Genomic DNA, 27,829 nt, shown 5'->3' on the forward strand with positions numbered 1-27,829 from the left:
TAAGGACACTTCACTGCTAATCAGAAAAAGACAATAATATTTGCTTCGAGAAGATTTTAGATAGCCTTTTTGTTCAATTGGTGCTTAATTATTTTAGTAGAGTAAGAGGTTGAGTAGTGGATTAGCAGCATTGTAGAGAGGGTATATAAACCCTATACACTGGGTATAGTAATAATATTTCTGATTTGACGACTGTGTGTCTTTGTGTCATCTGTTTGCAAGTAATGCCACTAATATATTATCTCTCTGATGTATTTAAAAATACGTAGATTCTGGTTTTGAAGTACAAAGGGCTGTTTCTCTCCAGGAGAACTGTAACAGTCTCATCTGTGTCTGTTTGCTTCACAGAGGGCGGCGCTGTGAGTTTGACTAAGTGGACGTCACTTGCAGTTGGTCCAGAGCTGCCTGGTGAGTGTTCCACGCCCCGTGGGGAAGAGTTGGTAGCCATGGGGTTCTAGAGCTTTTGGTCTGTAAAGCAAATCCCTGCATTCCTGCCAATGCTCCATCTGATATGCCTCTCAAAACCACTTCACGGACATTTTCCTTGAAGCAGCAGAACATTAAGCACAATCTCCCAGTGTTTTCCAGGTTCAAGTGTATTAATTTCACTACTAACCTTGGGCACTTTTACCTTTTGCTAAATTTTCTACTTGCTGTCTGTGATAGCATTGCCTGCATTTAGTAAGCATCAGAAGTTATTATTGTTTATATTTTTTTCTGAGGAGAAATGTATATGACTTTTTAGTCCTATGCAGATTTCCCTTAAGAAGCTTCCCACTGATGGGAAAAATCACAACTGTGTTCATGGTCCGCTGGAATCCTCCATTTGGGGGGAACTACTTGTGGAGATGATATAAATAAATTCTTCCACTGCCCCCCTAATGTTCCATTTTACAAACCTTTAAAGAAGTACTAAAATGGGAACGGGAAATATCTTCATATGGCTGATTCGTTTTATTTATAAACTGTAACTTGCCAATGCTTTATTCTAGAGCCAGAGTCATAGTGACTATGAGAGACTGTTCTTTTCTGATCCTTTAATCAAATTGCTATTTTTAAATTTCTAGTATAAGTAAAACATTTGTGCTGTGTATTACTTCTTACCTTAAGGGACAGGAAGTCATTTTATAGTGATCTCATGAACCAGCAACTTTACTGTTCCTCCCACTAGGTGAACTCCTTGTCCCCCGCACTTAACATCAGCATTTTTTTTCTTCACTGTGTTGCATGTCCTGTCATTTACTTTATTTCCTTCTCGCAGTGCCTGTGGCTGATTTTCTTTCAGCTTTTCTGTGCAGAGAGGGAAGAATTGCACAATCTGACACTTCTGCAAGTGATCATTGTTTAATGATGACAAGAGAATATCAAGAAACTAGATTTATTATTGAATGTTCCTACCTATTTTTAGTCAAGAGCACTATATTTTAGTACTCTCCAAGGATGACTCATAAACCACGTCTTAGTAGGCAAAGAAGAATTGGGGGTGGTGGGGGGAGGCTGAATAATTCTCTAGCGACTTTAAATCAGTGTAGACACATTCTCTGCTTTTTACTCTTTCTTCATTACATTTATCTAGACTATCCACTTTCCCTGTGTGATAGTTGTATTATCCTTAAATAGGTCATTTTTCATCAGCTGTGTTATAAATGGTCCCTATGAAGAATTATGTGCTTAGTGAATTATAAACACTTGATTTCAAGAGTTCAAAAAAAAAAAAACCAACAGAGCTCAGAAGTTTTATTAAATATTTTAAGTTCAAAAAAGAAATCTCCTACATTGAGTGGTATAAATGCCATGCATTTGATTTTACAAAGACTTTGGATGGCTTCAGGTTCTGGGAGAGCAAACATATTAATAGTTGGTGGGCTCCTGCTCATCCCCCATAGCCCATAGGACCTGATCAGACTTGGTGCCCCAGTGTCACCTGGTTGTTATCTTTGTGTTAGTCTTGCCTTCCTCCCAAACAGAAAATACTTCTACATTTCCCTCTGTCTTCTCCTAAGAATAAAAACATTTGGCCTCTGCTCTAGCATCATTCAGTTGTTGGATATCTTGAATTATGAGTTGTTTTTTTTGAAACATTGAACTGAAATATGAATCTTTTATGTTATCTTCTCATAGTCAAAACTGGAAACATCTAGACCTGGGAAACTGAACTTTTCTGGTTTTGTCTTGAAATGCCTGCTCTATTTCCCAATGATTCCAACAATAATCAGCTCTGATCGTGTGTTAGTTTTTTTTTTTTTTACGCCCTATTTACATCCATAGTCGACATTCAGAATATATTTTAGGTGCTATGAAGGCAGAAAGTATATCTTAGATCTTGATTGTATGTCATATTCAACTTAGCTTTTTATCAGTGTTGGTCAATAAACTCCCCAAATAGTAAATATTTATATAGAGAACAACTTTTATGTATTTATGTAGAGAATGACTGTTTTGGGTTGAATTATCCTCACCTTTGCATTGGTTGACTCTTGGTAAAGAGGAATTTATTAGTTTAGTCAAACCAAAGTCTGCTTTCAAGTTTCATGAAAAGAAAGCAAGGAACCCTTGGTAACTTCTCCCCTGTTGTATTTAGGTTTGGAAAATACACTATTCTTCTGAAAAATCTACTTAATGTTGGAGATGCTTTCTTCATTTGTAAATGATTTAAAATTGTTCTTACTAACTAGATACTGATTATATACAAAATTTATAACATTAGTATTAGGCATACAGCTCATGAAACTTAATGTTGACTTTTCTTTTTATCTCTACTTTAGAGCCTTATGCTATCCTGTCTTCTCTCATACCTGGAGATATATTTATATCTATTAATAGCTAATATCTAGCTATTTGCATCTTTTTTCTAGATCTAAGATCTATGCTCTCTGCCTCCTGCAATGCTTTTTAGGAATGAAGATACCTATTGCTTATTAAGCTGTAAATACTGCAGTTATTTCAAACCCTTGAATGTTACAGAAGCTCTTATCCATGGTACAACAACAGCAACCACAAAAACCTGAGGTTTTGCATTTTCTTAGAGCATATGCATGCATGCCAAGATTCTTGAGAAGAGTTCTCCAGAAGCAGACCTGAGATGAGGATTTCCGCTCAAGTGTTTTATTAAGGGCTCCCAGGAGAAACTAGTGCTTGGGAGAAGGAAAGGAAGGGGGAAAAAGCCAAGCCAGGGGGATGATTTAAGCAAACTGCCTGCCTAGCCTGATCCCTGGGGAGCTCTGGGACATAATTGCTCCCTAGTGTCTGTTCCTCTTCAAGGCAATGTTGCTGAGCTTTTCCATTCTGGTGTTATTCATTGGCTATGGGCAGGTGGGAGAGGGGCTGTCAACTTCCAAGCACTTTGCTCTCTTCATTTGCAGTGAAGCAGCTCCGCTGGTTGAAGGGTGTTGCTCTTAAGAAATTTGCAGGTACCATCCTTTAGAAGCAAGGCACACACAAGCAGGGAGAGGGGCACACAGACAGTTAAAGGGACCTAGTGATGTCTGGGCAGGGCACTGAGTGTGTCTGCTCTACCAAGCAATATGCCATCCTCCTCGCTTCCTCACTCCTGCAGGCAATTTTATCCTTAGGACATTTCTTGGTATAAGTTAAGTACTTTCAGAAGTTATATAGAGTTCATTTTTTCCTTTTTTTTTTTTTTTTTTTTTTGGGACAGAGTCTCACTCTGTTGCCCAGGCTAGAGTGAGTGCCGTGGCGTCAGCCTAGCTCACAGCAACCTCAAACTCCTGGGCTCAAGCAATCCTCCTGTCTCAGCCTCCCGAGTAGCTGGGACTACAGGCATGCACCACCATGCCCGGCTAATTTTTTTCTATATATATTTTTTAGCTGTCCATATAATTTCTTTCTATTTTTAGTAGAGACGGGGTCTCGCTCTTGCTCAGGCTGGTCTCGAACTCCTGAGCTCAAACGATCCGCCCACCTCGGCCTCCCAGAGTGCTAGGATTACAGGCGTGAGCCACCGCGCCCGGCCTCATTTTTTCCTTTTGAAAATGTAGTGAGCTACTGCTTCAAAAATCTAAGTCCTAAAGTGATTGCAGTGTTGGGAGACACCTAGGTAATTTCCAGTGAGTAGAATTTCTGCATATATTAAAGTTAGAAAAAGAAAAGCTTAAATTTCAAAGCTTTCCTCAGAAGAGTGTCTCCATGGATAATGATTATAGTGCCCTGAAAAAAAGAGGCAAGGATATTGCGTGATTGTATGATTGGTCATTATTCTTACTAGAAACATTGCCAAGCATACACATTACCTTTATTATTTTTCATTCTCATATCTTTTAACCATTATTTTATTTTCTAATAGTTCACCTTTGCCTTTAACAGTATTTTCATAAGCTTTTTAAGGAAATATATGGTATTTCCTTGGGTATCTTCAATTCAGTTTAGCACAGAATTTCATGTTTGTCCATCTGATCTCCTAGACCAGCCCTGTCCAATAGAAATGTCATGTGAACAAAAAAAATTTGAAATTTTTGTGTAGCCTCATTAAAACAATAAAAAGAAAACAGGTTATGGCATCCTAAGTTGGAGGCTGGAAAGTGCAAGATTACAGATGAAATTAATTTTAATAACATATTTAACCCAGCATATCCGATTATCATTTCAACATTTAATCGATATAAACATTATTCAGATTTTACCTTTTTTTCACCTAGTGTGTATTTCATGCTTATAACAAATCTCAATTCAGACTAGCCATATTTCAAGTGCTTAAAAGCAACATTTGGCTAGTGGTACTCTATCAGACAGTGGACCTTTAGAATGTTATAGAAAAACTCTGGTGAATGGCTTTGCTCCCTTTAAGATAAGACTCTTTGTCAGTGCTCCTGAGTCTCTCAGCTTGGTAACCCTATTCAGTCAGGAAATGAGGCAGCATTGCCGTCCAGAGAAAGTGAGCTGATCTGTCCTTGATGGGCCATTGTGGCTTCCATTTTTGGACTTAATGCCCTGTAGGCAAGAATTGGGATTAAAATGATTGGGTCTGGCAGCTCAGATGTCACTGATAACCTTCAAGAGTGAAGAATTATAGAGGTCATATTTTAGAAGAATGTGGGTCTTGAATGGAGGGTAGAATGTTGAAAGATTTTAAAGCAAAGTCACAACATTCCACTCGAAAAGATGAAAATGCCAAGTGCGTAAGAGTTTAGGTGAAATATACTGAGTTCTGCAACTTACTGTGAGATGCATTTAAAAAACAGAGCTGATGGATGGATAGACTGATACATAAAGGATTAGATATTCAGAAAAATCTGGTAGAGTAAGACATTAATAGAATCTGTGTGGTAGATATTTGGGTGTCCCCTTATACTGTGTGACTGTATGTACTATAAAAAAATCTTTCAATGGCCGGGCGCGGTGGCTCACGCCTGTAATCCTAGCACTCTGGGAGGCCAAGGTGGGCGGATCGTTTGAGCTCAGGAGTTCGAGACCAGCCTGAGCAAGAGCGAGACCCCATCTCTACTAAAAATAGAAAGAAATTATATGGACAGCTAAAAATATATATAGAAAAAATTAGCCGGGCATGGTGGTGCATGCCTGTAGTCCCAGCTACTCGGGAGGCTGAGACAGGAGGATCGCTTAAGCCCAGGAGTTTGAGGTTGCTGTGAGCTAGGCTGACGCCACGGCACTCACTCTAGCCTGGGCAACAGAGTGAGACTCTGTCTCAAAAAAAAAAAAAAAAAAAAAAAAAAAAAAAAAAAAAATCTTTCAACTTTTATTTTGAATATAAAACATTAGAGAAGAGAAGGATTAGCCATACATTATAGCGCTGGGATACATTTTAGAAGAAATTAATTTTTCTGCTTACAAAACAAATGCTCAGGCTTGTTTTGGTTTTCAGTTCAACTTTTAAAAAGTTGCGTTAGCATCATTAATTGTTCCAGCTTCAGTTTCCCCTCGAGGTTTGAAGACATTGAAAAATGTCTAACAGTCCAGTATAGAAAAGTAGTCTAACATTTTCACTGTTGCCCTTATATTTTGTAATTTCTTTGGCTGGGCTTTTCACATATTGCTTGTGAGTGTGCTGCTGTTAACGTCATTATGATATTACAATTGCTCTTCTGTGTCATTTCCCAAGGGCTTTTGTGGTGGTGACAGTAAAAACTTCTTATTCCAAAGACAGGAGTTCTTGTCCCCTCACCTGTTCTGCATATTCCCATTTTGATTTATGCATTCTGAATTTTTTCTAGACCTGCAATGTGAATTTTCCCCCCTGCAATGGAAATGTTTGCTTTGTTAGGTCTGCTTCTATAAAGGAAGGGGGAAAAAAGGAGTTCAGTTTAGCTCCCTAACCTGGTATCAATAAAATGTTTAAAGCCATTGGAAATTGTTGCATTTGAAAGTTCCTTAATTACTTGTCTGAAATGGGAAGAGGAGCAGGCATTTTTGCTGTCCTCAGGTGGGAAAGGGCAGTTTGCTAAGGACTGAGGACTGAAATAAACACTCCCAGGAGAGGAACCAGCCAGCGACCTTGGACTGCAACCACCTCCCAGATCAGTGGCTTCATTCCTTTCCATATTTTGTGGCTTGCAGGGGGATCAAGTGTCACAAAAGCAGGAAGGGAGCAGTTTGAGGAAGACTCCAGAGGCTCTGCTGGTGAAAGTGCTGACGTGATCTGCTGACCCTGCCCGTATGGCTGGAAGACTTGTGGTTTTACAGAGAGCATTCAGGTAGCGGGGAGAAAGCAGGCCTCTCCAGAAAAATAAGCTGTAAGAAACTGTCGGAACAGTAGAGCTTTTTATACACCCCAAGTAATAAAGCGGGCTAGAATTTGGCTAGATGCAGTGCATTTTTGCAGTAGAGATATGTTAAAGAACCCATATTAAGCTTATAGAAAAACAGAAGTCAAACCCACTTCCTCCAAGCAATTAGAAGTTTACTGAAAAACTGGATTATGGCTTCTGGTGACATGTTACATGTGTCACCTGGCTGGATACATCATGGTGTGGTGGGAAGAATGTAATATTCGAAGCCTGAGACCTTCCCATCCGTAAATTGAACACAGCATTACCCGTTATTTCATTGGTTTAGGAAGCATCGACAGGGAGATGGTGCATATGCAGGACTTGTCTTATTGTAAATACTCAGCACGTTCATTCCCATTTTCCTTTCCTTTTCTTTCCTGTAGATGCTGATACAAAACAAGACTGTTGCATGAGGCTCAGAACTAATTTATAGTTACCTGGCTTCTTTCTCCTCCTCTATTCTTCCTTCTGCACAAATGTGAAGGAATGAAGGGTCTGCGAGGCTGTGGGGTGGGAGAGGTCAAGCTATCACCTTGGTTCTTGCTTGGGAGCTCTTCTCTTTGCCTAATGATGTTCTGCCTCTGGGACTTTACAGAGTGACGTTTCTGTGGATTCTAGATTGTGCACAAATGCTGCCCTTCTGTTCGGAAGATCATCTCTGTCTCTGAACCACATCCTTTTCATGTGTTCACGCTATTCCTACTTCTTCCCTCCGTCCACACTCAGCAGCATTAATGCCTTCCCTGGTGCTCATTTCTGCCACTCACAGAGCAGATAAACCTGGAGTTCTTAGCCTTGTTTTTTCTTTCTCATTTTGCTTTTTTTTAAAAAAGTTGAGGTAAAATTTATATAATAAAAATTAACCATTTTAAAGTGAACAATTCAGTGTCATTTAGTACATTCATAATCCCTTTTTTTTTTTTCCCCGGACAGGGTCTCATTCTGTCACCCAGGCTGGAATGCAGTAGCATCATGGCTCACTGCAACCTCAAACTCCTGGGCTTAAGCCATCCTCCTGCCTCAGCCTCCAAGTAGCTCGGACCATAGGCATGCAACTACTCCTGGCTAATCTTTCTATTTTTTTGTAGAGACAGGGTCTCACTATGATGCTCAGGCTGGTCTTAAACAATCCTCCAACTTCAGACTCTCACAGATTACAGACATGAACCACCGTGCCTGGCCATACATTCATAGTCTTGTGCAATCACCACCTCTGATAGATCTAAAATATTTTCATCACCCCAGAAGAAAACTCCATACCCAGTAAACAATTGTTCCCCACTTTCCCCTTCCCCCAGCCACTGGCAAATCACCACTTTGCACTGTGTCTCTATGGATTTGCCTATTTGGGATATTTCATATAAATGGGGTCATACAATATGTGATCTTTTGTATCTGACTTCTTTCACTAGGTATAACATTTTAAAAGTTTATTTTATAGTATGTATCAGTAATTCATTCCTTTTTATAGCTGAATAATAATGTCCACTGTATGTGTATACCATAATTTTTTAATCCATTCGTCCACTGATGAAAGTTTGGCTCTTGCCAAACCCCTGGAAAAAAGCAAATTTACAACCTTCCCATTTGCAGTGATAACTAGACATTGTTCTGATTTACGCATATGTTTAACTGTATTAGTTATCATCTTTAATCATATAAACAATTTTGGAAAAAAACTCATAAAAATGAGCTGCGATACAATACAGGCATCAAAATCAGGAAGAAGTCGGAACTGGGGAGAGACAGAGTGAGGAGGAAGGCAGGTGATTTTGCTGGGATCAGTTGCTGAGATGAGTCACATTTGTTTCCAGCGTTTTTGACCTCTAGACCGTTCCTTTGAGAGTAGCAGGGACTATGTGGGATTTTCCTTTTGGAAAGACCTCTTAGCTGTGAATCCTCAGCAACTGCTCTTTAAGCATTTCCAGATGGTCCTTGAAGTCCTGGTCTAGTGGAAGCTGAGAGATTGTTCCTGCAGGGGAGGCCGGGAGGAAACTGCTTTAACTCCTGGATACCTTGACAGTGGGTATGATAACGAGCTGACCCTCATTAAGATATAGTTAGAAGCAGGTACATAGTGTTCATGTGTATAAATGTGTGTATATATATTAGACACTCGTGAGCCCGGAGCACTGAATGAAACATTCCAACAATTTTAACAGGAGACCTGCTTGGATTAGACAAATTAAACAAGGTAGGAAGAAATGGGCTAAGGCAAAAGACCCAGGGCCATCTACGAGAGCAGAGGCGGTTAGCTTCTGGACCCACTGAAGCTGAGAATGAGAGAACTCTGAGAAGCAGATCCCTGAGGGGCAGCAGATGGCAACAGGCCTGACCCAGGGACGAGCCAGAACTCGTCTCTAAGATCAGAATACCTTGATCTTCAGGGTTTGCCAGGAGCTTACAGCATTGCTGTGAGGATAAAATTCTCATCCGATGCAAACAACAACAAAATCAAACAAACCCCATGCCTTTAGAGAGTGCCTAAAACATAGAAAGTGTTCAATAAACGATAGCCATTACTTTTGTTGAATACAAAAGGGTGGCTCTTGAAGGTCGCTGCATAAAAGCAGCCCTTTTCTAGGCTTTCCAAGGGGGAAGTGTAGACTATAATCTCCTGTCTAATTCATCCACTGTGAGACTTTTGTTTCTCTGCAGGAGCAGGACTAGGTAAAATTGCATTAAGCATGTACAAAAACAAACTCCCCTCTGTGGTTGTGTGCTTTCAGGTCAATTTCAAGTGGGAGTAGTGGCCATTTTTTAGCTGCTAAAAATGGATTCAGAAATTCTGCAAACAAAGGAAGGGTTTTAGGATACTGTGCCGCCAACAGAAGGCCACATGTCCCCTGAATGTGCTCAGTGCCTTTCACGGAGGTTACCATTCCGTGGGGAAGGCCAATAAGTGAAGTGCACCCTGAAGGGAGAAATACCAACTTGTAAACAGGCAGTCCCTCTCATGGTGGCATTGTAGGTAGAAGATTTTCTTCTTTATTTTTTTATGTGTTTTCCCAACATGCAGTGAACTTATTTTTTGCTTTATTTGGTAACTTTAGTATATTAAGAAAAAATTCACAACAAATATGGATTCTTTGTGTTTAAAACCTTTTTTTTTTTTCCTTAAGATTAAAAAGGAATCATCAGAGTGATTACCAGGGGAGAAAAAAGAGAAATATATTGCACATTTTTTTTTCCCCAGGCAGTGAAAATCAGCTAGGACTGCCTTAACAAAACACCTGCAGCCTGAGTGACTTAAACCCCTAGTTCTGGAGGCTGGAAATCCAGGATCAAGGTGTTGGCAGGTGTGGTTTCTTCTGAGGCCTCTCTCCTTGGCGTGTAGGTAGCTGCTTTCTCTCTGTGTTTGCACATGGTGTTTTCTCTGTGCGCACACATTCTTGCTGTCTCTTCTTGTGTCCAACTTTCCTCTTCTTGTAAGGACACCAATCATATGGGATTAAGACCCACCCTAACAGCCTAATTCTAACTCAGTCACCTCTTTAAAGGCCCTGTCTCCAAATACAGTCGCATTCTGAGGCACTAGGGGTTAAAGGCTTCAATATATGAATTTGTGGCGGGGACACAGTGCAGTTCATAATCAGCAATATAGGGCAAAAAAAGAACATGGATAAAGTAGGAAGTAAAAGCCAGAAAAGTAGGTCAAAGGTCAGGGCCATGAGGATCAGGAAAAGTTGTGGGAGGGGAATCTGTAGACGGCTAATGAGAAAGAAACAGTTTCCCTAGCTATCAATGTATCAGTTAGCTTTTGCTGTGTAACAGACTACCAGGAAAATATAGTAGCTTAAAACAGTGACTGTTCATTTAGCTCCCAATTCGGTAGGTTGGCGGTTTGGGCTGACTGTTACTGGGAAGTCATTTTGATCTCCATTGGGCTCACTTATATGTCTCTGGTTAGCTGCCGAGTTTGCAAAGGGCTGGCTGGCCTGGGATGGCTCATTTCTCCTCTGTGTGTCTCTTGCCTTCCAGCAGAGTAGCTTGGGCTTGTTCACATGATGGTAGCAAAGTCCCAGAGCAGGAGAGCAAAAACACACACCATTTTTGTGACATTCTATTCTCCCAGGCAAGTCACAGGCCAGCCCAGATGCAAGAGGGGCAGAAATAGACTCTTAGGTGAATGACTTTGGAGAAAAGGAATATTTGACTGTAAAAGTTCTGTGGCCTATTATATTTTATATTCATAACAGACTTTGCCTATACTCATGAATCAGAAAGTAACAATGTGGAAAGGAATTACAAGTGCACTTATTTACGGGTGGTAGTTCTGTATTTCCAAATTCGGATACATAGTTTTAATCAGAACATTTCTTATAACGCTGAGTGTCTTACTTTCCTGCATGGCTCGATCTATCCGGATCCCTGGGAGAGATCCTAGTCAGGAGAGCTGTAGGTGACAGTTTTCTTCCCATATACTATGAAGAATGTAGCCTCCGTGGATGAGGTGGCCCAGTGGAAGCCTCCAGCCATTAGCTCGTGGGACTGGGTCTCATGAAGCTGACTGGTGAACGGGGACTCTGGGATCTTATATGGGGGTGGGGGTAACTTGAGAAAATCCAGCCAGAACACCTTATATGGGAGAATATGCTATATATAAACTCTCTTAGAGCTACCCCCTTCTTACCAGATTTGCTAGTCCTTGGTTCCCACATGGGGCTCTATTAAGGGAGGCCTCCCTCTAATTAGTTCAGTATGTCATATAAAAAGTGCTGTATATAGCAGCTGCTCCGTTGCCTCATTGTGGGATAGCTCCAGTGCACTGAATTTCCGTAGAGATGAAGAAGAACATATTAGTGTCTTGTAGGGCAAAGAAAGGAAACTGGCATGTAGAGTCTGAAAATTTCAATATTAAAGTTTTATATCTGGAAACCAAAATATGCCAATTTTTAGTATATTTACATAGAATAACAGTTTAGCAGATTCTTATAAAGTTAAACATACATTTACCATTTGGTTCCAGCAATTTCACTCCTAGGTTGTTTTTTTTTTCCCCAGGAGAATAAAACTTATATCTATACAAAGACTTACAAATGAATGAACATAGCAGCTTTAGTCATAATAGCAAAAACCAGAAACGACCATATAAATATCTCCCAACAGGCAGTGGAGAAAGTTCTGATGTATGCATGCGGTAGAGTACTGCTTAGCAGTAAAAAAGGAACAGATTACTGATACAAACAATAACGTAAAGAAACCTCAACAGCATTCTGCTGAGTAAAAGAGGCCCTACATACAAGGATAAGTGCTATGTCTTTCATTTATAGAATGTCCTAGAACAGACAGAGCTAATCTGTAGTGAGGAAAGCAGACCGATAGTTGCTTACATCTGGTGTGTGTGTGTGTGTGTGTGTTTGGGGAGGAGGGTGATAGCAAAGGAGCCTGAAGGAACTTTTAGGTTAATGGGCAAGTCTCTAATACCATGATTGTGGTGCTAGTTACATGGATGTGTTTTGTTGTCTATAACATATACCTCAATAAATTTGGCAATTTGGGGGGAACTGCCCATGTTTCTCATAATACAAGGCATTGTTACATTAGGGCAATGTAAAATTTTTATGATCATCAAAAAGGAATGTAGATTTGAGTAAAGATTAAAGCTTTAATCTAGCTTTAGACTAGCAATTGCTTCTTGGTCTCCAAATTGTTCATTATTGGAAACAGCAGGCAGGAATAATCAAAAAAACTGTTGAAAGTCTCATCATGTTGTACACCTTGCTCATGTGACTAAGCCAACAATTTTTTCATTGAAACCAAATTTGGGGAATTCTTTAACAGAAGTGTGGAAATGTCGCTTATGGAGTTGAACCATGGTCAAGCTGGGTAAAGTTAATAGGTCATTTTCAACATTTGATGCAGTGCAAAGTGATGTCAATCAGATATTCTTCTTTGATGAAAACCAGAGTGTTAAAATTGGGTAAATGTTTTATGTATGCTATGTGAGTTCTGCAAGGGACAAAAGTAAATAAGAACAGGAGAAAAACAATGCCTTAAAATTATTTGGAAGTGTCCAGTCTAGTTGTGTAGAACTTGCTGCTAAAATCCTATTTTGGCCTGTTCACTATCTGATTGTTTAAAAGATAAAGCTGAGAGAAAAATATATTTGTCATGTGTTTATTTGAGTTCAGTGCTGGATGTAACTTAGTAAGAACAACCAACGTCTTTTCTTTTAGCATCAAAGGATTCATGAATTCCCAGATGTCATTCATTCCTCAGAGTGCTAGAGACAAGAATTTATGTTGTTGAAGGCTGACGATGCCAAAATGAAAGCAGATTTTGTTTTACTTCCTAGCCAAATTATAGTCTACTTGGAATGACTAAAGCATATCTCATTTTCATTTTACTTTGATAATCCAGAAATGAGTTTCAGATTTCGTCTTAATGTTTTAATATTAAATGATAATGATGTGGGCCCAGAAAAATTTTATGTTTTCCTTTTCATTAGTGGGAAATAATGGCCACTTTTTGTATTTTATGTCTATCGTTCATTTATTTAGCAAATATTTATTGAACATCTACCATGTACCAAGCACTGTTCTAAGCACTTGGAAGAGAGCAATGAACAGAGACACATCCCTGATCTTATAGAGGAATATTTTCTAGTAGGGGGAGATAGATAAGAAAGAAGTAGACAAATGAAAGAATAAGATAATTTCATGTAGTGATGAACATTAAGAAAATAAAATGAGGTGATAAATAAAATCAATAGAGGCTGACTATTGTAGGGGAGGTGATTCATTTGGATTTATGGTCAAAGAAGATTGTACTATGGAGGTGACATTTGAGCTGAGACCCAAATGACAAAAAAGGTCCAGGTATGTGAAGAACAAAGGGTAGAACTCTCTAGACAGAGGGAACAGCAAATGCAAAGACCCTAAGGTTGAGATCAACTTGCTGTGTTGGAGTAACAGCGGCCAGTGAGGAACTAGTAGGGAACAGTGGTGGATAAAGTCAGGGGGTGGGCAGCAGTCAGGTGTGTGATCACCTTTAGACCTTGGGGGAGCATTTTAAAAATTATTATTGTTGATGTTTCTTATTTGATTTAAAAGGCATGTGAATTCATTGATAGACATGATCTGATTTATATTTAAGAAAATCATTCTTGCATTGGAAAATGAATTGAGGTTGTGAAGTTGGAGATAAGATTGGAAGCAGAAAAGTCAGTTAATAGGCTGTTGAGGCCAGGCACGGTAGCTCCTGCCTGTAATGCTAGTACTCTGGGAGGCCGAGACGGGAGGATCGCTCGAGGCTGGGAGTTCAAGACCAGCCTGAGCAAGAGCGAGTCCCCATCTCTACTAAAAAAAAATGTACATAGAAAGAAATTAGCCAGATAATTAAAAATATATAGAAAAAATTAGCTGTGCATGGTGGTGCATGCCTGTAGTCCCAGCTACTCGGGAGGCTGAGGCAGAAGGATCACTTAAGCCCAGGAGTTTGAGGTTGCTGTGAGCTGGGTTGATGCCATGGCACTCTAGCCCGGACAACAGCGAGACTCTGTCTCAAAAAAAAAAAAAAAAAGAGGCTATTGAATGAACACAAGGGAAAAGGCTTAGACCAGAGTGCCGGAGGTGGTGATGGAGAGAAAATAGGCAAATTTGGGAACTATTTTAGAAGCCATGACAGCAGCAGATGAATTGGATATAGATGGTAAGGGAAAAAGTGGCACCAAGGCAGACTCCCAGGGTGACAGATTGAGCAACAGGTGAGAAATTTACCGAGATTTACTGAGAAAAGACTGGAGGAAAAATACGGGTTCTTGAAAAATCAAATGTTCTGCTTCAAACTTTAAAGTTTTATGTGCTTATTGAGTATTCAAGTGGAAATGGCAAGTAAGCAGTTGGCTGTGAGTCTGGAGCAGCTGGATCTCTGAGAGCTAGGGATGGAGAGGTGAGTAATGGAAATAGAGGTGGCCTTTAAACCTCTGCGACCATCTGCAATCACCCAGGAAGAGAAAATACGCATAAATGGATCACTCAAACATGTAGAGGTTAAGCAGACCAAAAGAGGTCAAGATTGAGGACATGTAGCTGGTGAGGTCCTAAAAAATGATGAGACTGTGGAATTATTGTCACCAGGAAAGAGAATGCTCCGAGAAGGGGAGAGTGGTTAATTGGGTCAAATGCTGTCAAGATGATTGATGGGGACAGAAAGGTGATTGTTGAATTTCACAACATCCCAGTCACTGCAGACCTTGACAAGAGGGAAGAAATCTAACTGGAGAGGTCTGAGGAGAAAGGGAGGTGAGAAACGGAAGTCTGTATATGGTGACATTTTTAGGAAATTGGGTTGGGGGCAGTATTGTCAGTGAAAAGGGACACAGGAAGGAGAGACTGGAGGTTTAAAGTGACTGTATGAAATACTCATTTTAGAGAGTAGACGAGTAAATATACTAAAGACAGATTACAAGGCAATGTTGGGTGTTCATTTGAGATTTAAAGCAAAGACTGGTCCATTTGGCTGTGAATTTTTCTCCAGCCAAACTCTGTGACTGCTGTTGCTTAGTAGGCAATGGATGAGGTGTAACCATGTTTAGGGAATTAGCAATGAAAATATGATGGAAAGAGAGTGAGACAAGGGACTGAAGAGTAGTTGCAAAGTGTGATGGACAATGGATTTAGGATACGTGTGAAAGGAAGGGGGCCCAAGAACCATGATGGCTAGTGAACGTGTGGGAGGGTCAATGGACTGTAGGTGTCAGATTGGTAATTGTTGGACTTGGCATTCTAATAGTAGAGAAAATAAAAGATATGGATGATTGGGCAGGGAAGGGGTACTTGAATGTGATTTTGAAAGGGAGTGCAGTCGCTGGTGATGATGTCAATCAAATGCACATAGGCATGGTTGACTGCAGTTGAGTGGACCAAGATATCTTTGGAAGTCAAAACGTCAAGTCTCTTGACCTCCCTTTTGCGTCTGTTAGGCCATAAGTATTAAAATTTATTGATCCATAGTATTACAGAAAAATGTATAATAGTGTCTGAGTTCCTTTTGGCTGTAGTTGATATAAACTGACTCTTTCTATAGAGCAGACTTCTTCCCGTAGTGGAAAACATGACTTTTAACAGCCAACAGACCATACATGTTCTAGCCTCAGGCACCCAGAAAGACTGGTCTCTTGTTGAATCCAACTTTCAAAAATCCCTGGGATGACAACGACTGGCTGATCTCGAAGCCCACGTGGGACCAGTCATCTCTGGCTGGCAAAGTTCCCAGATGCAGAGGTGGGTTGTTGGGCAGATCATCCCATCCATGCCCCCTGCAAACACCAGCTGGTTTACATCATTAAGTGAGTAAGAAAGGCTTGGGCAAGACACACTTGAACAAACTTTATTGAAGAGAGATGAATGTAATTTAGACTCCACAGTCACTGTTTTTGGCATCTTTCACAGGGGTCTGGATCTTATTAACTTACCTTTTCAGTTGAGTTCAGCACGAAACTCAGCAGGCTGTGATTGCCTTTATCTGTTTGAGGCCAGATATCTCTGTTGCCTGGTTGCCTTGGTTTGTCTGTTATTTGTTTGTTTATAAAATCTCTTTATTGAAATATTACTAACATACATTTAGAAAAGTATATAGATCATAAGGGGATAGTTCATTGGATTTTCAGGAAATGAATGCACCCAGGTAACCTGATAAACATGACATTCCCAATACCCCAGGGTCCCCCTTACCCACCCACCTCCTCCCATCATTGTCCCTTCCCTAGGGACAACCTCTCTCTCGATTTTTTATACCACAGATTAATTTTGTCTCTTGATAAAAGAGACAGATACACTGTCATGGATAAAACAAAGAACGCTTAAATGACCTACAGGTCTGTGCTTCCTCCAAGACCTGAAATCCTTGCTGCTGTTCCCCTCCCGCTCCCAGAGCAAGGAAGCATAACCTTCCAGCATAAAGAACTCTCAGAGGCTCATCGTAATAATGTAATGATATAAATTGATAGGACACAGATTTCTTTTTTAATAGGCAGGCTTTTCCTTTTGTGTTTTTGTGGTTTTTGTTTTTTCAAATATGAATCTCAGAAGCATTTATAGCAAGAGTCCTACAGGGAACAACCTATTTAGACTAAAGCTTAATTGCGCAGGGCAGTGTTTAATCTTTCATTTGTGTGTCTGTAATGGACACGGCTCTCCTGATAAAGGTTATAGACGCTGACTTAAGTGCTCTCTGTCCTCCTGTAACAGAGCAGGGCTGGGAGATGTCAGACACCGAGGCAGGGCTTTCCTGGACTCATTCTGGATTGATGGGAGAGGCACTTACTCCAGACAAGCAGGAGCATTCTACAAGAGTTTCTATGGAAACTAACAATGTCAGATGAGATCAACGGCTGAACGCTGTTTCCTCCAAAGGCGGCTTAGGTTATATGATTTGGGGTAAAAGTTAGCCTGGAAAAAAACAAAAGAATAAGATCATTTCTTTCAGGGGAATGGGAAACTGAAATGTGTTTTATTAATATTTACCCAACAGCACACAGATCGCTCTTATTATGTGTCAACCACGTGTGTCATCGTGACACCTACGTGATAGTTTTATACCAGTGACTTCTCTACATGATACCTTTAATGACACATTTAATCTGTCACAAATACACAGATTATGGAATAATGTGACACTCTCCCACAGGTCTTAGGAGAGAATGAATGAAAAAAGACGAAATAAGAATTTTAAAAGAGAGCTGTTCTGTGTTATGTATTTTATTTTTCCTCACTTTTCTCCACTGTGTTTTATTCTTTGGGGCATAAACTACATATAGGAAAATGTCACACATACACATACTCATATATCCTAGCCTTTGTTAGCTGTGGCGTAAGATAACTAAAGTGAAGTTCACGGAGGAGAGGTGGGTGACAAGGACCTGATTAAGATAGGAAGGACCCTGAGTGTAATGCTAAGGAGTCTGGACCTTTTCTGGCAAGAGCTTTTTACCGGTATTGTCTAGGGACCACAGCATCACTGAGGAGCTTGTTAGAGTTGCCAGATCTTGGTCCCTCCCTGACCTGCCTCAGGATCTCTGGGATGAGGTTTAGCAGTGTGTTTTCACAAGCTATCCTGGTGGTTCACTTATGCACATTGAAGTCTGAGAAGCACGACACCAGACCACAGCTCCTGAGAACGTAAACCAGTAGTGTCACCAAAGTTTGCTCAAGAAAAGGGGAATACTAAGTGGTGGCAATAGATGTTTTGCCTGGAAGAAAAGTGCCGAACTAAACACAGTTAGACACTTCTCTTTACCACGGGATTCCCAGAACCCAGAGTATTCTGATGTGGATCGTAGGGAGGTACAGTTATGCAGTGCTTTCCCAGTTGTTTTCCCATAGAATCCTTTCTTGTTTGTTTCTTAGTATTTTTTATAAGAATGAACGAAGGCTCTAGTGTTGCTTGGAACATGTGGGGACACACCATGGAGGGCAGTAATAAGCCAAAGAAAATTTTTCATCAGGAAGGGAATGCAGGGGCATGGTGAGAGCAGGGCTCTGTGAGTAATCACGTAGGGACAGGTGGGTTTTGATGACTGTGTTGGGTAGGGGCTGGGGATTGGAGGAGGAGGAAGTGATGAGCTTGGCCACTGGTAGGGAGGCTCTGGAGTAGTCCAGGTGTGAGAGCTTGGGGCAGCTGGACTGGAAATGGTGATGCTTAGAGGTTGGAGGTGGGGCCATTGTAGGAAGGACTGGGCACCTGTGGATACAGCACCAGCAAATACTATTTTAACATTGAACTGTGGAGGAGTCCTGCTGTCACTTCAATACAAGCAAACAGCATATGGTCCACAGATACGGTTTCTGAAAGAAGTGGTCCTTTGCCAATAACCTGAGGTTGTCACCTGGTCGGTGGAGGCACGCTGTTGCACGGGTATGTGCTGTGGGGGAGGCAGTGGAGGTGACACCCCCAAGGGATGGACACCTCATCTATATGAAGGTGTCATCCTTCAGCACAGGGCAAGAGCGCTGGGGAACAGTGTGGCCTTTGATTTCCAGATCTGATCTTATACATTCATGTCATTTCTACAGATGATACTGTCACCAGGCAATGCCACATTTCTGGGTGGCTGCTCTCTTGACTAACTTTGATAACACAATACATGTGTCCGTGATTTTCTGGGGCATAAAAAGAAAGTGGGAGTTGTTAGAAGTTCCTCATTACAGAGGCTTTTAGTACAATTTCCATGCTATAAATGATGTTACTCAAAGACAATCAGATTGTAGTTGAGGAACTTTCTGATTTATCTCAAAGAGTGCCCTCCTGTTTATGTTGAATAATTAGTTGGGAAAGTGTAACATGTTAGTTTTCTAATAAGAGTAGTGTATGCACATGTTAAAAAATCAGTGAAGAAAGACATAATAAAATGGATCAATTCCTGCACTCCCCCTTAATTCCTTGGAAGCAATCACTATGACCATTTATGTTTTTAAATCTTCTGGTGGTCATTGCTATAACCTAAGTTATATCTTCAGTCCCCTAGTACTCAATTGATCAGTTTTGAACATTAGCTATTGACTTAATAAATAAAGATTTAACTCATCTAAACTACGATCCTGACTTTTGATACATTACTGTTTATAGTTCTTCTGTTAGTGGCCTGGTTAGTTTAAATAGCATTCTTAACCTTCTGGTTCTTACTCCTTCAGCATGTGAAAGTCTGTCTTGACTCCCCACAATGGAAGATGGTGTTTGATCCACTTTTCTCCTTTTGAACTTTCTTCCTTTCCCTCCCACTTCTTTTAACAGTCCTCTCACTTTTACATTGCCAAGTATTTGAGCATTTCTTTTGTTATCTTTTTTCACATCTTGTATCATGATAGCTTTGCTATGTTTTTATAGCATGGGAGAGAAAAAAGTAATATCTTTCTCACACCTATCTCAACATCCATGGCTGACACCCTTACAACGAAGACAGATTAACAAGAGACAAGCATAACACATTTATTTAGCCAACTTTTCCATGACACGGGAGCCTTCAGAAATGACCGTCAAAGACCCAGGGAAAACTGTGTATTTTTATGGACAGTCACGCAGAAGTATGATTGGAGGACAAAAGGGTGTGATCTCACGGTAAAAAACGTGGGGGACCCCAGCAAGGCCTGTTTGTTCAGATTGCTCTGGGTATACGGGTGGAACCCTCTGGAATGAGGGTCTTATGACCTGCTCTCAGGGGAGGTAGGTTAGGGAATTTCTTTTATGATTGTGCTTCAGGGGAGAAAAGTGGTGGGAGAAGGCAGAGTGACCGGCAAGGTGCCATAGTTTGCTGGTAGTATGTTGTGAGCCACAACCATAATACTTAGTGTTAAGCAGGTGTCATCATTTTCTTGACCATCCTATTTTCCTCTGCTTGCCTTCTGGCCAGTTTTCTCTTCCATTCTCTCTGCAACTCCAGTGCATTATAAACTACTTGATAACCTCAGCTTCCTAGCATGTGACTTTTTTTGTAACCACGAAGTCCTCTTTACTGTGTCTAGGCTTGATTACTCCTCCTGCCCCCAGGCAGCTCCAAGCCAAGCCCACTGTGATCCCCCGCAGGCATATTCGGGTCTGCAGCCCTCCCTGCTTTGGTCTCTGACAGCACACTTGTCTCTGCATTTTTGTCTCTATCATTTTCTCTTCCCCATTTGCTCTCCGCCCTTTCTCTTCTCTTATCTCTCATTTCTCTTCTTTATTCCCCTAACTTTCATTTCATTGGGGGGTTGAGAGACTGTAGGAGAATGAGAAGGAGAGAACGGAGAAAAACACAAGTTTGGTCCAATGACCGTCCCTAGTTGCTTATGTATACGTTTGTCGTCTGCTCTGATGGCTCATAGTTCACATCAGAACTTCCTTACTGCATTTCCTGGGGGTAGCAGAGAACTGAATTGTTCAATTCACAGAAATCTCAACTAATTCATTGAGTAACTTACATTTCTTCCTCCATTTCCCTTCTCTTAAGGTTTTGGAATGAAAGGTAGTACCTGTCAAATATTTAAGCTTAGTCTTCTTTGAAATATTAGCAGAACAGGAAGTAAATAAAAAATTAAGTAGAAAAAAATTTCTGGAGGATTTAGGTTTATTGTTTAACAACAAAGGAACTGCTTAGTTGAATGAAGGCTCCTCTGATTTCAGCAGTAATGATTTTATGGCTGGGGCAAATACTATCACATCTCTCCCCTCTTTCCTGTTTATTTTGTCCATTCATACACCTCTGCATTTGCTGCTCTCAGAGAAGCTGGAATTGGTGTATCAGTTTGTCGATGATTCTTTTATTCCTCTGATGGACAAACAGGAACAACACGTGTGCATGTGTATGCACACCCACACTCGCAAAACCCCAAAAGAGAAACCTGTGAACCAAAAGCAGAATGAGAAACAAAACTGGCAAAGCATAAAAGGAAAGGAAATGAAAGAACTATGATTTGTCTTGACCAACACTCAGTATGATTGTCCAAGTCAGGATAGTTGAAGGATGAATCACCAGGTACATTCAAGGACTGTGTCTAGAGGAGCAATGGAAATGGGAGGCTTTAGGCCAGTGGCTTAAAGCCTGGAGGAGCTAAAATGGGGATTGCCCTCTCCCTAGAGAGTAGGTCTTGGTAGGAGTCAGGCAGGTGGAAGTCATAACAAAGTCAGGAGAATCAGGGAGTTGAACTGAGGCACGTCCAGAAGGTCAGGTGCTGTAGCAGGTACCTACGGCCACACTAATGTCGCATAACCGCCACTCCAGAGCCTTGGTTTATAACAGTAAACATTTTATTTTTGGTTGCAAATTTATAGGTCAGCTGGGCATTTTTGCTGCTTTGGCCTAGGCTCCTTTGGGCTTACTCATGCATTTGCGGTCAGATAGTGGATCAGTTGTGGGGGCTAGCCAGTCTTGCATAACTTCAGTTGGGATGACTCAGCTCTGTTCCATGTGGTCTCTCTTGCTCTATCAGGTTAGCCTGGGCTTGTTCGTGGCACCTGAGCAAGGTTCCAAGTGCAGGAGCAGAAGCTGGCAAGGCCTCTTGAAGTCCGGACTTAGAATCGGCACGTGCCACTTCCTTGTTCTCTTGGCCAAAACAAGTCCCAACCCCAGAGTCAGAATGGGGAGAGACTTTAAGGTTGCAGGACAAAGGGCAAGGATTCGGGGAGGTTATTAATTGGAGGCATCAAAGTTCTCTGGCACAGGCTCTTATACCAAACATTGTGCCTGGGGGACTGGGCAGTTATTTGGTCAGATTTATGGGTCTGAGATGAAGTTCAGAGAACAAAACAGGAAGAGTCCTTATGAGTAGATCAGTTTTAAAGAAGGGGATTTGGGATAGAACCCCTGATAGGCTCCTTCTTTAGGGACAAGGGGCAAGTTCTCTCAGGGGCAAATGACAACCAAAGGATGGCTTATGGGTCCCTCCACAAGCTTGCCAAAGGGTGATATTAATAATTCACTTGAGCTAAAAAGAGGACTGTTTCATCTGGGGTTGGGGGTATCTAATCCAGTATGAACAAGGGCTGTAGCTTCTTAAGTTTAGGTATTTTCTGATTTACTTACTAGTAGGATTGAAATAAGGGGACTTGAATGCTCAGTGGGCATAGATAAGAGTCTCATGCTGTCCCCTGGGCTAGGCAGGCTAGCTGGGGTTTTTACAGGCTCAGAGGTGCTTCTTCCTTGTGCTCTACCTAAAGCAAGGAATTAGAGTCGTGGTTCTCAAAGTGTGGTCCCCAGATGAGCAGCATCTGCATCACCTGGCAGCCTGTTGGGAATGCGGATTCTCAAGCTCACCCCAGACCCGTGGAATCAGAAACTCTGGGGTGGGATCCTGGAGTCTGTGTTTTCCCAGCCCTTTAGGTGATTCCTGTGCATACTCTTGATATTGGGATGGCTGATTTAGAATTGTGTGTGGTTTTGACAGGTTTAAAAGAGGTAGAATAGCTAGACAGATTTAGCAAATAAAAATACAGGACATCCAGTTATATTTGAATTTCAAATCATCAATGAGTAAATTTGTTAGGGACATACTTATACCGAAACATTATTTGTTGTTGATCTGAAACTCAGATTTAACTGGATGTTCTGAATTTTATCTGGCAACCCTAGAAAGAGGTATAGGAAAATTGTAGAAGGTTCAAAGAACATCAAGATCATTAATAGGATAGAAATTCTAGAAAGAAAGGCTAAAAGAAATCGACTTGGTGAACCCAGAGAGGAGAGCACTGGTGGGATTAATAGGTTGCAAGGTTTTATTAAAAAGGAGAGTGCTGCTGAGTTGTTCTTCATGGCTGCTCAAATTTACCTAGAAGTGATTTCCTTAGAAAAAGGTAAAAAACTTCCTGTAAGCAAATGACTTGAGTGGGGGTTCGGAGGGATTTTGTGATTCTAAGAGGTAGCTAGATGCATTTGGAAATTTCATGTGATTTTAATGCAGCCGGTCCTTCAGCCCATGTGAGAGGCATTTGCCAACAGGAGGTTGGAGCAGGTGATATCTCAAGGTTCTTTATGACTTCTCTAAGATCATTTGAATTTGCACTTTTTTGCATTCTTGTTTTTGGAAAAGTTTATTGTCTTTTGATTATTTTTCAAACTTGAGTTTATCTGGCAGGTTGGTTTTTTTTTTTTTTTAGAACTTGGATATATAAAGGAAAGGCAGTAAAGCAGAATTGTTAAGAGGATGCTTTAGATCCAGACTACATGGTTTCAAATTCCAGCTATGCCACTTCCTAGCTGTACAACCTAAGCAAGTTTGTTCCTCAACTTTCTCATCTGTATAATGGGAATTAGTATTAACTGATATCTCATGGGTTTTATGAAGCTTAATTGAGCTTATTATGTCAAATATATAACAACTGTGCCTGGAATGTAGTTAGCCTTCATTAACTACTATTTTATATTCTTAAAAACTTGACTCTCTATGTATCCTGGGCATTAGTGATTGTTGTAGCCAAAAGCTGGTGTTGAACGGTCAGTTCATTGTCATTATGGGAGAAGAGTCCCCTTTGAGCAGTAATGTCCTGTCCCTCTCTCTGACCCCCTAATCTTGAGGTGTTGGCTTAATCTGACAGAGATGTTATTCTGTGGTAGTATTACTGCATCTTAGGCAAGGATCATCTCTTTCTCTACCCAGATGAACTTTCCCACATGTTCCAGAAACCACCAAGAGAATTGGGTTTCATTTCCCATTGCAAATTGAATTCAATTAAAAAGCTGTAAAGGAATGCCATATAATGTCACAGAGAACATAATGACATTTCCAAAATATTTTTGAGAAACTTGAACTCCAAATCAATTTAGTTCTGCTAGGAAGAAGGACAGAGATTTAGTCATGGAAAAAATTTCATCTGACCACTAGTTTTTATCAGAATTATGGATCCAGTTGAGAATGGTTACTTTTAGAAATTTAATTTTGCAGTGGAAATCAGCTGATCTTCTTTCTTAACTACTGTAGGGGGAAAAAGATAATACTGGCCACATACAATGCATAATTTCTGTCTACAAGTGATTGAAGCATCATCGGGTAATAAATCTCAGTCCTCTGTTAGGACAACAGTTTAGTCATTCTATTCAGAACTCTACTGTAGTTACTTGATCAATAAAATAGTGTTTAGATAGTTAAGTTTCTTTTGTTGTTTTGCTGAAAAGTTTAAATTTGTTCTTTAAATGAAGTTTCTTTTTGAATTTGTAAAATGATAGCTACCCAGTCATGCAGCGCATGCATTCTCACGGCAAGTGGTGATGGTTGTTATTTTTCTTTCAATAAAGAAAATGCACTATATTGCTTTTATCAGTGGCATAGAATAGTAAGCATTTATTATTATTCTGCAGTCTGTGGGGGCACTGGGCAGTTATATCTCTGTATTAGTTGATGCATTGGCTGGTGGCTGTCTGGTCAAGAACAGCTGCCTCCTCTTCCACACCCCTGGGATTTGGCCAGTTGCAGGTTGGGGATGGGATATCTGGCCCATGTGCCTGTCATCATCCAGAAGGCCAGCCGAGGCCTGTTCACATGGTAGAGGCAGGATTTCAAGAGAGGGAAAGAGAGAGAGACTGCAAGAAGGCAAAGTTTCTTTGAGACCTAGGCTAGGAATTGGCACACGGTCACTTCTGCTGCATTCTGTTGGCCAAAGCAAGTCCCAAGGTGGGTCCAGATTTAATAAACTGCAGAATAGAGGGATTGTGGTAAAACGTACCCCAGACCTCCTGGAGGGCCTGAGGGGGCAGGTGCTCCAGGCTCCTGGTGATCTAATTTCTACTCTTGGACATTACACGACGGTTGATTTCTGTTGGCTGAGATAAAATGGGAAGAATATTGTTAATGTGGCCTCCATTTCCTCTCACTAGAAATTATATACTAATATCTTTTGTTCATCCCTTAAGTTTTTTTTCATTCATAAAGCCCAAAATATATTTCTTCATTGCACAAAGCACTGGCTTACAGCAACATATATTTATCAATACAGTGAAGCAGAATTAATGCATGGATTCTTATAACACTGAAAACTGCAGTATTGTGGACAATGTTTCTCATTGTATTGTGACCTATTAGCTTTCATCTTATGAAAATAAGATAAATGTCTATAGTCCATGTATATTATATATCTATATCTATATACATTACTGTATGTATATCACATATACACATACGCATATCTAGAGAGAGTGTGTGTGTATATGTGTGAACTATGATTAAAACTCGTGTAAAATTGTGTTTACTTGAACTCTGGCATTTTTTATGTGGCTGACATTTGTATTTTTCTATCTTAAGGCCATCTAAATCCTCCTGACTTTGAGGCTTTTTGATTTGGTTGAAACTAATACCAAATTTGGAAATCTTTTAATATACTCGGTTAACTTGAATAGTTTCTAGACATGGGATAATGGGATAGCTTGTAAGATTAGGAATAAATGTGATAATCACTTGACGTTCTCAGAGCAGTACACAGTTTTGCAATTAATAATTGTGTCATCTCTTATTAGAATGTAAAAAGAGCTGGCTGCCTTTTATATGAGATTAATTTAGTAAAAATTACATTAAAAAGTTTGTGTTATTTATTTTTGTTTTCTGTTTTCATTGAATGGAAAATTTAAATCTGACCCAGTGAATCCTTTAACATGTGGAGAAATATATTTTTAATTTTTTGAATCACAAGTATGTCTTTAAATTCTTTAAGACCCAACTTCAAGGCTGGTTCCTTAAAGAAGTTTTGTCTTATCCCATGTATTAATTTTCTATTGCTGCTGTAGAAAATTGCCACAAAGTTAGTGACTTAACACAAATTTAATATTGTATAGCTCTGGAAGCCACAAGTTGGAAATGGGTCTTACACAGCTAAAATCAAGGAGTTGGCAGGACTGTGTTCCTTTCTGGGGGCTCTAGAGGAGGACCCGTTTCCTTCCCTTTTCCAGCTTCTAGAAGTTGCCTGCATTCCTTGGTTTGCTGGTCCTTTCTATCTTCAAAACCATCAAGTCTTTTCTACAATGTCATCTCTCTGTTTCTTCTGCTTCTGTTTCCCCCATGTGAGGACCTTTGTGATTCCATTGGTTCACCTGGATACTCTGGAATAATCTCTTTTAAGGTCACCTGATTTGCGATCTTAATGCCATTTTCACCTTAATTTCCCTTTGCCACGTAACCTAACGTATTCACAGGTTCTGGGCAATAGGAAATGGGCATCTTTCAGGAGCTATTATTCTTCCTACCACATCCCCTGTACCAGATGTGATCTATGTGCCTTTTATGAGGCTTTAGTGAAACACTATCTCAGTGTGCTGCTATTCACATGCATGCTTTATCTCTCTTTTATATTTTAACCTATGGAAAAGACAGGACCATGTCTATATCATATTCATCTAGCAACACTGAAAAAACCAGGTAAATATTTTTTGAGCAAGTGAATGATTCTGTATAAAGCTTTCTCCCAAGAACACATCAGTTAGAAGGGAGGGAGGGCAACTGTAGAAGCATAGAAAAAGGAAACAGGCAAAAAATTGACAGATTGTCATTAACACAGCCCATCAGGGAATAGTTTCTTCATGTGCATCATTGTCTCTAGATAGAAACTAATTTCACTGGTCAAATAATAAGATCCACTTAAGAGTTATCTTAATTTGTCTCATTATAAATCAGTATTTTGACATTTAAAAAAAATCCTTCAACCTCCTGTTGATTCATGGTAAATGAATCAGTTCCTTGAAGTCTTATGAACTCTGGGCATCCTATCTTAATGTATCTGAACCCACAAATTCTAGAAAGTGGTGGCCACACCATGGGATGGATACTGGGTAGCCAGCCTGCAATTGCCAGGTGGTACCCACAAGGCTTCCTTAAACTCTCTGAGCTTTATGGCTTTACAGCACTTCCAAACACAGGCGGCTTTTCTATGAAGCACTCTTAAGAGCAAAGGGAAGTGAGTGAATTTCCCCAAGATGTTCAGGAAGCCAAGACTTTCTCCTAAGTGAGTTATATATTTTATTCCATGGTGCCTTTGTGTAGTTCTAAATATATATATATAAAAATTTAAGTCTGTTGCACATCCAAGAAGTATCATTTTGAGATGTGTGAGCACATGTTATTCTTACCATAGTTCTGTGATGGAAGCAGGCATTATTTTCCTGCCTCACAGATGAGGGATTCAACTCGCAGAGTGTAAGTGACTTGTCCATTGTCACACACCTGGTATGTGATGGGCATGACACAGTGAGTAATTTGCATCTGGATTACTTCACCCCAAACTAATTAAAATTAAAAAATTGGTTCCTTAGTCACACTAGCCACATTTCAGGTGCCTTACCAGCTGTGTATGCCCAGTAGCTGTCACAGTGGACAGTGCAGGTATGGGCCCTTGATACTCAAACTGTGGTCCAAGGACCAGCAGTATCAGCATCATCTGGGGTCTTGCTGCAACTGCTAAGTTTTGGGTTCCATCCTTGATCTACTGAAGCAAAATCTACATTTCAATTGAATGCACATTAAAGTTTACGACATTCTAGTCTAAGCTGTTCTCAACTTTAGCTCTAATTTCAATTGGCTGCAGGAACTTTCACAGATAGCTGTGACGGTTAATTTTATGTGCCAATTCCACTGGGCTAAGGGATGCCCAGATAGCTGGTAAAATATTATTCTGAGGATGTCTGTGAGGATGTT

At 40.4% G+C, this 27,829-nt stretch overlaps 1 protein-coding gene across 1 annotated transcript in view; it reads left to right on the top strand.

Moving 5' to 3' along the window:
- Positions 1–391: 391 nt before the first annotated feature.
- PLCB4 (phospholipase C beta 4) overlaps positions 392–27,829 on the top strand; it is a 209,894-nt gene continuing 182,456 nt past the window's right edge. Inside the window, exon 1 of the mRNA XM_069495811.1 lies at positions 392–408. The gene's annotated coding sequence lies outside the window, so the exon portion shown is untranslated. The remainder of the gene's footprint in view (positions 409–27,829) is intronic.

The sequence above is a fragment of the Eulemur rufifrons genome, chromosome 20, assembly GCF_041146395.1.
Source record: "Eulemur rufifrons isolate Redbay chromosome 20, OSU_ERuf_1, whole genome shotgun sequence".
In the NCBI taxonomy this organism is placed as follows: domain Eukaryota; kingdom Metazoa; phylum Chordata; class Mammalia; order Primates; family Lemuridae; genus Eulemur; species Eulemur rufifrons.